Genomic DNA, 13,307 nt, shown 5'->3' on the forward strand with positions numbered 1-13,307 from the left:
TAAAGCGGCAACTCATAAATATTTTGCATCCCAGGTAGCTATGTCTCTCCATGATCAAGGAGGAAAAAGGGCGTAGCATTATAGTTTGGGCTAATCTAATATTTTATAACACCAGAGACAAACATATAAGGCTATAGATTATGACATTACATAATACCAAGAGCAAGCACCAAACTTGTGACAGAAACCACCTTCATGCCATGTTCTTTACATAACTGTCAAACGTACATGTTGTATCAATCTGAAAAATATCACACATCACCACAATACCTTGCAGATCCTATTAGAACACCTTATGTGCCGCAAATATTCCCGACAAAAGAACATTAACATGATTAATCAGTTGTACATATAACATTAAAGTACACCAATGGTTGTTATCGAATGTCTATGCATGTATCTGAAAAGAGGTTGTAAATGGCCTTATGGACAACCTCTGTCTGGATCCACAGAAAAATAATACTATGTCAGTAACCTTCTATATGCCTTAGTATTTGTGTGCATTAGTTTTGGGCTAGCAAGTTAAAGCTTTCTTTTTCCGTTACCAAGCTGGTTCTTAGGTATAGAATATAAACAGATATAGTTTCCAATCATTATCAAGGTTCTGATACTTGAGATATTACAAACTCAAAAGGCACTTTGGAGAATTTCTCATTCAATCGAACAACTAGATACAAATGATCTAATAAATCCTCTTATATAGTTCAATTGAAATGGCTATTTGCATTCATCCATTTGAGAACCATGGTACCATAAGAAAGGTGATGAAAAATACTTACTAAATAAGAAGAATATGTATGGGTATTACGGATCTTGATCGGCTGCCAATCTTGATACATGGGAGCTGCACATTAAAGAAGAGTAGAAATGGTTAAGCAGAGTAGGAAAAGATGACCAAAGATAGAGCTGCACAATATTTAAAAGCTGAAGCTTTGCACTAATACTTAACCTCAGGATTTTCTATGTTGTGACCAATCAAAATTGTTCTACAAAGCCTGTTAGTGCTATTGTGTGTCAACTCCATCACTGTAATACCTCTAGTACTAGTGTACTACCGTTTGATACAAAAGGGTATGCCCCATTAACTTAACTGCGTGTTTCCCCTGTTCTTTTCTATAAAAGGAACTATGGACAGGAAGATGGGCAGATTGTCTAGGTACCTATGTTTGCCACAGAGAAATGAGTATCTTCTGCACATTACTTCAAAAGAACAAACAAAAGCTATCAAAAGATAAATATAGAAAATTATTAGTGTGCCTTCGCAGTCGTTGTAACCATCACCAATGTACTTCATACCTTGCAAAACTGGACATTCACAAACTGTTCCAGTGGAGGTGTCCTACACGTGCACAAAACAGCATACATGAAGCTACACAGAACAAATATTTAGCACATGAAGTAACGTAATCTGGAGAAAATAGAACAGTAGAACATGTACCTTGCACGCAGTCACGTTAGCAGCCATATCTTGCCAACAACCGCCATTGTTGTCCAAGCATTGATTGGTTTGTATGTCTTCTTCTTGATCGTTAGACAATTTACAATAAGCTTACATCAGTAGTTTATAAGAGGCGTCGTATAGAATTTTGGATGATATGGTGTAGGTTAGAAATATATTACCTACTATTCTACGTCTATAAGCTTGTTGCCTTCTATACCATTGTACATATATTTGTGTAGTGCCTACAACATTATAGTAGTCCATCGTAGGCTGCTATCGTACACAATGCATTGTAGGAGTTTTTTCACAACCCTGGTCTCTACTAGTCCCTCTGTTCTCTAATATAAGACCTTTTAGATTTTTCTTGATTCATATGTATCTAGGCACATTTTAGTATATGTTCACTCATTTTAGTATGTACGTAGTCAATATTTTGAAATAGCTAAAAGGTCTTATATTAGGGAACGGAGGAGGTACTGTTCATGCCATAATGCATGGAGTTAGTAGGGTACGATTTGGGAACTTAGCAGAAAAGAGACATATGTGTGTGATGACTGATGACCATCCTAGCCCCATGGGCTGCTGGTCCATAACACTACTGCTTACATACTGCCCCTTTTAGTTAATGTTTTATATTTCTCCATTATTCATGGTAAATATAGACAACTATGAAAAGTCATGGGAACCAACAAATCAAACCTTCATTTGAGCAAACAGATGGTTTATTATTTTCTTGGAAGCTGGTGCAGGGAGCTCTAAGAACTGTTCCTTTTTCAAGTTTCCCTGGGAAATAAAGATTCAGTAAGCAGTTAAGGCTCACCAGTCACCACACCTCATGTAGCTATTCCATTTTTTAAATTGGAGGGACAAACACCGACTTCTGTATTGTCTATTGTTGATTACAAGTGTTGGTAACATAGTAATATCACTATGAGAACCCTTGCCAATCTGTGCAAAATATAAGATGCTTCTGCATTTCAGAGGACTAACTTGGTAAAGGCAAAAACTAAGATAGTGCTCAACTAGTAACCTGTGTGTCTTGTTCAGCTTTTAGTGCAGGATTTTCCTCGTCCGCGGAAGGATCACCAACACACATGTCAACCTCTTTTTGATTAAGGCCTGCAAAATACATACACATTCACCACCACTTCAGTTTCAAACATAGAGCAGCTGGTGCAACATTACCATACCAAGTGATTCGATTACTCTGTCAGCACATCTTCTACTGTAGTTCATTTCCTTCACTGAGCACCTAATAGCAAAATGAGTCACATAGTCCCACCATAACCAAGGCTTCCCAGTCCTCTTTGCAACTTTGAACACACAAAGTTGATGTAATTTCTGAACCACTACATCGCTCCCATCATACCTATCTTGTTCCGGGTCTAGTGCACAATATCTCCCATAGTTGATACATTGGGACCTGCACCTTATGCTATTTTGGTAACTCTCTGGGCAATGCCAAGTAATGTAATGAGGAGTGAACTGTGTGTAGCCCTTTTCTCAAGTGTCTGGGCTACACCTTTAAATCTCTTCAGGAAATCAACCTGGCTATCGCATTTTGGACCACATTCATCATTACTGTTTGTCCAGAGTTCATACTCAGCACGCTCATCAGGGTACAATCGGGACTTCCCCCAGTTGAAGTTTACATTAACCAAATCGCCATTATCAATTGCTTTCTTGAGACTGTTCCCAAGGCTTCTGGTTATAAGTGCTGAAGGAATGGTGATATCCTGTAAATCATTTGTTGCCTGTCTGCTTTCTGATTTGTCTGTTGTAAATAATGTTTGAATTATTTGATCAACAAGAAGAACTGCTGCTGCTCCTGCTTTCTGCCCATTCCTCACCTTGGTTGTGAAGTAACATTCTATTTAAAGCAACCATATTGTATTACTCCATCGGGTCATAAGTACATGTGGTATTATAAATAGATGTAGAAGTACTTTAAAAAGTATGCATATAGTTTTAAATACTTCAGTTTACATAGTTGAATCTAAAAATGTACATTAATAAAAGTATAAGTTTACTCTATTGAAACGCTACAATGCATTGAGACATTCTAGTTAGGATTATAGTTGCAATGTCCAAAACTATTACTTTTTCTTAAATGCAAAACTATTACCTGGTAACCATACACACTAATTATGGCAACGGTTTACGGATAACATGGCAACCATGATGACATAACCTAGCAACTAGCGACGGCGAATAAAATTTGTTGAAACATGACAACATGAGATCTTATTTGAAGCCCATGTTGAGTCGAACTCACCGGTGAAGACTAATCAGATTAACAGTTTGTGAGATAAATCATCTTGAAAATTCAGATTTAGCAATTATTGCAATGAAGTCAGCATGTGTCTGTAGATTTTTCCAATTAGTTAATAGAGGTGTACGTAGATATGTACATTGAGTCAAGAAAAAATCAAGACCACATCAGCCCTCCTTCATCTTTTTCTTTGTTATACCTTGCAGCATAGTCCCTTCGTTTTAAAATAAGTGTCTCAACCTTAGTACAACTTTGTACAAGAGTTAATATGGACGCGAATTTTTGGGACATGCGACCATGCAATGCCGTAATCCTATGCGTCCGCGCGCACATCGCAATTGCTACTTATTATAGCCCCATTCATAATACCTGACACGTTAATCACCATTGCTCGTGAATACATCATGCTATACGCCCCGCTAGTGAGCCAGAAGGCATTTATGTTCGTAGGAATACATGCTTGTTTATGAGCAGCCCACGTCATAGTGGAGGCGATGGCATAACTGCTCTTGACGTTGGGTAGACATCATTAAGCACACACGCTCGCTGGTGGCTCGTACTGTAGATCTTCTCCAAGCCCTGTCATGTGGAGAAACAAAGGAAGAAGAGATGCTTCTACAGAAACGGAGTTCAACGGGTCTTTGCCTACGAGAGAATGTGCCCACCATCAATAAATTTGCAGATTTGTTGGATTAGGTTGATGTTGGCCAAGGAACAGACCTTGTGGATTCAGACGAGAAAAGCATGAGTGGATAGAAAATAGATACGTAGCCATTGATGATAAAGTTGGATGGGTTGGGAGCTAAGATTTGGTTGCCGTATCCCTTTTTTTTTCTTTGCACAACTAGTTGGATTTTAGAAGTTTTTCATTGCTTGCTGATTTCATGGAAAAGGAGAGCAGTGACGCCAGACGAGAGAACAAGTTGAAAGGGTAATCACACTGGAAACAACACTAGTAGTAGTACTAGTAATAGGATTTGTTGAGAGCCATGATGGGCTGCAGGGGAGCTAGGTGGAATTGATGGGTCTCTTAATTTGCCTCGCTATGGAGTTAAATGCATGTCGGCTGTCCAGTCCTGAGGCTAGTCAGGCTGGTTATAATGGGGAGTAACTTAAACTAGTGTCATATGCATGACACTAGTCTAAGTTACTATCTTCATAGTGCAAAGTAACATAGTACTAGTGTCATATATGGCCTCATTTAATAGCTTGTAGACTCATATTGTCTTGGAAAGCGCTATGTTACAGTAACATATTATATTACTACTTCTCATTAACTACTTGCCACATAAGCAAAAAATTCTCGAGATGTGCTATGTTACTACCTAAGTTACTCCCACTATGACTAGCCTCATAGTGGGAGTACCTTAGGTAGTAACATAGCGCACTTCAAGAATTTTTTGCTTATGTGGCATATATTTAATAAGGAGAGAGATGTTTAGAGTAACATAATATGTTACTGTAACATAGCGCTTCCCGAGAAAGAATGAGTCTATAAACTAATAAATGAAGTCATCTATGACACTACTACCATGTTACTTTGCACTATGGAGATAGTAACTTAGACTAGTGTCATATGCATGACACTAGTATAAGTTACTCCCCACTATGACCAGCCTGATTGATTGACGTTGGGTGGGTGTGGTGCACACGTAGTAGCGCGTTATATTAATGCCGGCCCTGCTCTTTGGTGTGCTTTCATTTGTTTTGTAGGGTATCTCATGATTAAAGTTCGGGTAATCTTCATTACGACTTGCCATAATGCTGCATGCAGATATAATTATTGATAGGCTAGCCTGCTATTCCGGGTGAGCATGCAGCATGTTCTAGCAGCTACATGCAGTGCAAAGCACACCAAAAAAATGGAATATATATGAAACTAGAGCAGCCCCTTCGCAGAGCGGAGATAAGCTTTTCAGAGTTTGTGCATGAAGATCATGGCCATGCATGGCCAGCAGGTTCACGAACACCAGGATGAAAATGTGCTTCAGCCAACAGCCATGTTTGATTCTCTTCAAGAAGTGAGGCGTGGCGATGGACCGATGCGTGGGAAGTATTGTATGTACTTGTTCTCCCATATTTAGAAACAGCATCCTCCGTGCTGCAATCTGCAAACAAAAAGAAAACATTAGCTAGAAGATGGATGGAAAAGATATTGGAAAAGTTACTCCATGCCAATCGCACTCTTAGAAATGCCTCCCTGGGACAGACCAGATCACGTGGCCTATGTTGCATTCAAGGCAATGAATGAGAAGGAGCGGAGGCAACAGGTTTGAGGTGTGTGTGTGATGCAGGTGGTGTAGAGCTACGCTGGAACGTGGATGAACACAAGCTTGTGAATTACAGCGAGACTGAGAAAAATGGAGAAGGAGCACATAGAAGAATGGCAGGAGTAACAAGCAAGCCAGAAGTTTAGCGAAACCGTGGGTATGTGGTGCAGCTAGACGTTGGGACTGACAAGTCATGAATGCGCGCCTCACTTCAATGCTTGAGCCTGCCTTGTGGGCAGAGCTGTCGGACGTAATACACGGGACATACCACTTGATATACGGGAGACGGAAAACGTTATACCGGCTCCATCGCACGAATCACGTGGGAACAAGCGGTGTGGATACCGACCTCGCGTGGCTGCATGTCCACTCATGATTTATCGAGTTAATATAAAGCTGAGACTTATTTTGGGACGTAGGGAGTATATTAGTTTTTTAACCACAAAAAACATATATTTTGGGGCTGTTTGGTTTGAAACTAAGTTTGTCTAAGGTTGCTACACCTAAGGTTAGGCAAGTTTGATCAACTTAGATGGGTGTTTAGTTCAAGCCACACTAAGATCCCACATCACATACACTTAAAAAATGTGGCAAGGTTCTCTTAGGCTTGTCAACTTGTAGCTCTCATTTTGAAGAACTGTAAGTTTGACAACATTATATGACAAAGTGTGGCATTGCTAGGCCTAGAACCAAACATCCCCCAGTTTTCATTCGTAAAAAAGAAAACATATTTTATATAATCTTTCACTCCTAATTTAGGAACAGACAAACATAGTGCATATTTCTAGTGGTGAATAGTCTTTCAGAACCTTTGAACTGTCGACGACATAAGACGCTTCATTTTAAAGAAAATGTAAAGCAATTAGCAGGTGTTTTTTGGGACGGAGGGAGTATTTCATAAGTATGGATATATTCCTGCAATTTTCTGGATACCATACAGCATTATATAGCAAGTGCCAGTGCAGACGTGGATTTTTGGGACATGGTGCTACACGAGGATGAAATCTGGGCAGTCCATGCATGCCGTGAGATTAGCACTTAATATAGCGAATTAATGAATACCAAAATGTTACAATGAGTTAATTTGATGAATACACGTATGTGATAGGCATCTTAAATGGACTGGTGGTCTAGGCACTGGTTGGCATTTAAACATGTCTGACTCACCTGTTGTACGTCTTGAATGGCACTTAATAAGTGTGAGCCTGTCGTTTTTGCTGTGGTTTGTTTTGCCTAAGCTCATTTTGTGTCCGTATAACAAGAGGAGATAGCTCCAGCGGAAACAGATGTTAACAGGTTAGCCTATCGAGACTCTACCTGATCCTTCTTTTGTTTATTTGATCAAGCTGTGCCCTATTCTGCTTCTTTTGTTTATTTGGTTACCGCTTGATCCTTCTTCATCTTGTGCTTCCTGGAACATTATGAGTAGTGAGTACTGTGTGGCTTATGCGTTTGCTTAGCTACCCTGCGCAAGTCTCATTGACGCTTATGTTTTGTTTCGATTATAAACTTGTTTTCTCCACACAAATGCAGCAATTAATACTTCCTGGGTGTCCTGATGGGCTGCAGGACAGTCATGGGTGGATTGATGGGGGTGCAGGCCGTTATTAATTTTCCTTTGTGATCAATTAAATGGCTGTTGGTAGTAGGATATTTATTCCCGTTTAAAAAAATCCATTTGGAGAATAATAATAAAGGAAACCATGGCACTTTCTGGAAATCCTGATCCCTGTTAGCTGCACATCGTTATCTTCTGCATGGCAAGTGCATGCAAGAATTTGTCACTACGTGCAATTTCTGCTCGTTAGTTGGTATCTCGCTCCTCACATGCAAGACTGCAGTGTAGACCCACGGTCAACCTACCACTTGGAAGAACCAACAGGACAAGCTAGGTCGCAATGGCATCAAGCTTTCCCGACAGCCATTCACAATATTGGTGTTGGAGGGATCAGTGAACTATTCTATCTCTATGTTTTTTTTCAAAAGAAGCTACATATCTCCATGGTTGGGTTCAGCTAGCTATGCAGACGAACAAAGTCGCAAGAATTAGAGTTGCGGGGTGGATAAAGAATGGTCTGCATGTTGCATTTGAAAGATGATGGGTGCCTTCACGTCGTGTCAGCCATTTACAACAAACGAATGGAGCCAGGCTGAAAAAGTTTCTGCTGGTCCCATCGTTTAAAAACTGACATGCTGTCATGCCAGAACCCAGTCCACATTGTGTGCTACCTCGCGGGTGGCCGTTGGGGCTAAGATGCTGGCCACGAGCAGAGTTCAATGCGTGTGTTGCGTCGCGGGGCACGGCTGCATGTGTCAGCTGAGAATACGCGTCTATACCGTTTGCTATACGCAAATGGGAGATCATTATACGACGAAAGTGTATTTAATTAGCACGAATCGCGCGGCAGCGTGCGGCGTGGATACCGACCGCGCGTGATGGCATGTCCACTCGCGATTATTCGGTGCCAGTGCTAGATTTTAAAATTCTTGATGGGACAAATAGTATCACCTTGTCTAGGCCTAAGACATCTCCAACGGCAATCCATAAATTTTTTCCTGCATTTGTCCGTGGACATGGATACGGAAGGCCGCCATTCAACCGTAGCCGCATACATTTCATACTCTTTTTCAAGAAACCGGATGAACTTCATGTAAACACGACCGGATTTCATATAAACATGCATGATTTCATACAAACCGGACAAAAATGTTTATATTTTCGATATATTTTAACTAAAAAGATAAAACTATGTGCACATACGGTCGCACGGAGCTCCACTCACACGACACTAGTCTACAGCAGGCCACGGCAGATCTCTTTGTCTTCCCGATGTCCGGCAGCCCGCTCATCGGACTGCCGGGAGCCCCAGAGGTATATGTTTCAGCGCAGAGGACGGCTTGCTTCCCCACCACTCATCAAAGTGGAACCGCCGGCTAATACTTCAACCAGAGGGGGGGGGGGGCTCCGCTTTAGTGGAGCCCAAGCGGGGGTCTATGATGGTCTACGCTGAAGAACCGAGCAAGTCACTAGCTGTGCAAGTCGGCAACACGCCGGCTGTGGCCTTCCCAAGACCCAAGCGGTGACGACCTCCAGTGTTCTACTTTCCCTCGATATTGACGGGCGTGGATGCACTGGCCACCGACTCATCGATCTTCGCGCAGCCGACTTCTTTCTCTGTTGGCAGGGCGTGGTTACGCACGCGTTGACAACGGATGGCGCGGTCACATGCACAGGAGGCGCGGTACGACACGATGATGCCCGTGCCGCCGTGCTCCCCGTTGTGTCGGCCTGGAGCAACTCACCACTCCTCTGCGAGCTGGCTTGGAGTGGCAAGGTGTTGAACTACGCGCCGGCTTAGGGCGGCAACTTGCTCCGTCGGGCTAGGCGAGGGAGGTGGAGCAGCAAGCTGCCTTGCTCGTATCCGGCTAGCTCGGTTGGCCATCCAGCCGGCTTTTATGCAGGAGAACTGCTCTTCCAGCTCGCCGGATGCCATCGAAAGGGGGAGAAAATGGTGGAAGGAGGAGATGGGGAGCGACGGAATGATGCGATTCTTACCCGGCGTCTGGCCTCGTTTAAAGAGAGGGTGGACGGGAGGAGTTTACCCGACGTTGTGTTTAATGCCAGTCCACTCGTGAATGACGTGTGGCCGGAGTAGGTTTCCACGCGGGTTTATTGAAGGCATTTGAATGTGGCGAGGAGGCGTGTTCAGCCGGGCATGCGACGGACGACGCCCACGGCTGGCACGCCGCTTCAATGGTGGAGGGAGTGAGATGCCACGTTCGCCCTAAGCCGTCTTCAATGTGAAGTGGCGCGCTCTACAGCGGCATGAATGCGAGCAGCCGGCGCCGGGCGGTAAGCGCGCACGGGAGAGAGGAGGGGTTATGGGTGGACCAGGACGGTCAGAAACGGGGATGGCAGCGGTCCGGACTCCCACAAAGCCCCTCACATTTGTCTCCGCTTTGCGGGAACATCTGGACCGCGTCACGGATCATGATAGTATGGTCTGAACGGATGCGGGAGGTTTGAAGGTCGGCGTTGGAGATGCCTTTAATATAAAAAAATAGTATCACTTCGTCTGGGTTTATAATTTGGATACACATTTGTAGGTATTTAATTCTACTAATAAACCGTGTGTAGTATGCCGCAAAAATCTAATGATATTTGTAGGCACAAATGCTCGCTAGTCAAATTGAAGACCTAAAAAACCCATGCCTAACATATAAATCCGGATAAAGGCAGTACCGTGAAATTAAGGATATCGGTGGTAGAGAATACGAAATTTATCATCAGATATAGGAGTATGAAAAGGAGGACAAATTCATTTCTTATGTACCTCCGGTGTCGACGAGCAAGATAACAGGAAGCGCGCCGGCTGGGCGAGAACGGAGAGAGATGCCAAAGTCATCGAAGTTCATGCAGGCCATCCTGTTGCGCCTTTGGTAGACGACCACGCCGGTCATGGAGCCAGCGTGCTGCGGGAAACCGAAGTCGGTACTGGCACAGCCGTATGTGCCCTCGAGCTCCGGCGGTGACATCACCCTCAGGCGGCTGTTCCTCCGGGACACTTCGGACTGCCCATGGCAGGAGCCCAAGATCGCTGCCCAAATGACCAGTAGCCTCAGCATGTCGGCTGTGTTACTCAGATCACAGAGCTAGCGACGCAAGCTGCTTGCTCTTGTAACTAGGTTCAGGGGAGGGAGGGAGGGAGAAGAGGACAAGAGACACGGCGGGGGAAACAGAGGAAGAGAGCGGCCGGCCGGCAGTGAAATGTCGGGGATGACAGCGACGTACGTCTTGGGAATTTCCGGGCGTTTCTTCTTGCGGGGTGTGTTCATTAGCACAAGAATTTGGAGGAACGAGAGTGTTTGTGCGATAAGTAAATTGATTCCCAAATTCTAAAAAGTGCTGTCAGAAACACTAGCCCAATCCCGTTTTCCCCGTCGAGCAGAGGTGGCGAAGAAGCAGAGGAGCGCCGGCGACGACGCCCGGGAGGTCGAGGGGGAGGTGGCAGACCAGCGGAGCCTGGCAAGCCGGTCGGCGGTGGATATAGAGCAGCTGAGCTGCCGTCTCCTCTCCCCCCCTCTTTTTAGGATCTGGAGCTTGGATCAGCCAACCGCCCCAGTCCATCGGTGAAGGCCACCATGGAGCCCACGCTGGAGGGCGACCTATGTTGGAAATACGCCCTAGAGGCAATAATAAATTAGTTATTATTATATTATATTTCATTGTTCATGATAATCGTTTATTATCCATGCTAGAATTGTGTTGATAGGAAACTCAGATACATGTGTGGATACATAGACAACACCATGTCCCTAGTAAGCCTCTAGTTGACTAGCTCGTTGATCAATAGATGGTTACGGTTTCTTGACCATGGACATTGGATGTCGTTGATAACGGGATCACATCATTAGGAGAATGATGTGATGGACAAGACCCAATCCTAAGCCTAGCACAAAGATCGTGTAGTTCGTATGCTAAAGCTTTTCTAATGTCAAGTATCATTTCCTTAGACCATGAGATTGTACAACTCCCGGATACCGTAGGAATGCTTTGGGTGTACCAAACGTCACAACGTAACTGGGTGGCTATAAAGGTTCACTACAGGTATCTCCGAAAGTGTCTATTGGGTTGGCACGAATCGAGACTGGGATTTGTCACTCCGTGTAAACGGAGAGGTATCTCTGGGCCCACTCGGTAGGACATCATCATAATGTGCACAATGTGATCAAGGAGTTGATCACGGGATGATGTGTTACGGAACGAGTAAAGAGACTTGCCGGTAACGAGATTGAACAAGGTATCGGGGTACCGACGATCGAATCTCGGGCAAGTATCGTACCGATGGACAAAGGGAATTGTATACGGGATTGATTGAATCCTTGACATCGTGGTTCATCCGATGAGATCATCGTGAAGCATGTGGGAGCCAACATGGGTATCCAGATCCCGCTATTGGTTATTTACCGGAGAGTTGTCTCGGCCATGTCTGCATGACTCCCGAGCCCGTAGGGTCTACACACTTAAGGTTCGATGACGCTAGGGTTATAGGGAATATATGTACGTGGTTACCGAATGTTGTTCGGAGTTCCGGATGAGATCCCGGACGTCACGAGGAGTTCCGGAAAGATCCGGAGGTAAAGATTTATATATGGAAAGTCATCATACGGTCATCGAAAGAATTCGGGGGTTACCGGTATTGTACTGGGACCACCGGAGGGGTTCCGGGGGTCCACCGGGAGGGTCCACCTGCCCCGGAGGGCCCTATGGGCTGTATGTGGAGAGGGACCAGCCCCTTAGTGGGCTGGGCGCCTCCCCCCTAGGGCCCATGCGCCTAGGGTTTGGGGGAACCATAAAGGGGGGGCGCCCCCCTTGCCTTGGGGGGCAAGGCAACCCCCCTTGGCCGCCGCCCCCTCCTCAGATTGGATCTGAGGGGGCCGACCCCCTCTCCCTTGCCCCTATATATATGTGGGGGTTGGGAGGGCAGCCACACCCAAGTTCTGGCGCAGCCCTCCCTCTCTCCCAAGTCCTCCTCTTCTCCTACGGTGCTTGGCGAAGCCCTGCAGGATTACCACGCTCCTCCTTCACCACCATGCCGTCGTGCTGCTGCTGGATGGAGTCTTCCCCAACCTCTCCTTCTCCCCTTGCTGGATCAAGGCGTAGGAGACGTCACCGGGCTGTACGTGTGTTGAACGCGGAGGTGCCGTCCGTTCGGCACTAGGATCATCGGTGATTTGGATCACGACGAGTACGACTCCATCAACCCTGTTCACTTGAACGCTTCCGCTTAGCGATCTACAAGGGTATGTAGATGCACTCCCCTTCCCCTCGTTGCTAGATTACTCCATAGATTGATCTTGGTGATGCGTAGAAAATTTTAAATTTCTGCTACATTCCCCAACAACCTGGTGCTCAGGTCAGCCCGCGGCAGCTCGTCCGTGTTGTCCGCCGACACCAAGGGCTGATCCGTCGCCTCCTCTCGCAACGGCCGCACTGCGGGTGGTGTTCCAATAGTGTGGTCTCGGATATGGCGCGACGGTAACCCCAAAGGACTTGTGTGGGAAGTAGGACTGGTTCGGGTCCTTGGCGCAGATGGCGTCCAGCAGCTACACCTACGACGGCTTGCTCGAGTGCCGCATCACGCACCTGTGCGTGTGCTGTGTTCCTGGCTCGCTCCAAAGCAAGCACATGAGAACAACAGTACATCGTCCACATTCTACAATCTTTGCATCCTTTGCACTCCTTTGACATCTTTTTCTGAAGCACGGAAGCGATTGATCAACCTCTATATCCTTTACATGTTCTTTTTCAATGTTAGATGGT

General features: G+C 45.1%; 1 pseudogene; it reads right to left on the bottom strand.

The window, feature by feature from the left end:
• Positions 1-1,152: 1,152 nt before the first annotated feature.
• On the bottom strand, positions 1,153-10,609 carry LOC125531376 (vacuolar-sorting receptor 1-like; annotated as a pseudogene).
• Between the last annotated feature and the right edge of the window lie 2,698 nt (positions 10,610-13,307).

Source organism: Triticum urartu, chromosome 4A, assembly GCF_056163025.1.
Source record: "Triticum urartu cultivar PI428250 chromosome 4A, HENAU_Tu73, whole genome shotgun sequence".
NCBI classification, from domain to species: Eukaryota; Viridiplantae; Streptophyta; class Magnoliopsida; order Poales; family Poaceae; genus Triticum; species Triticum urartu.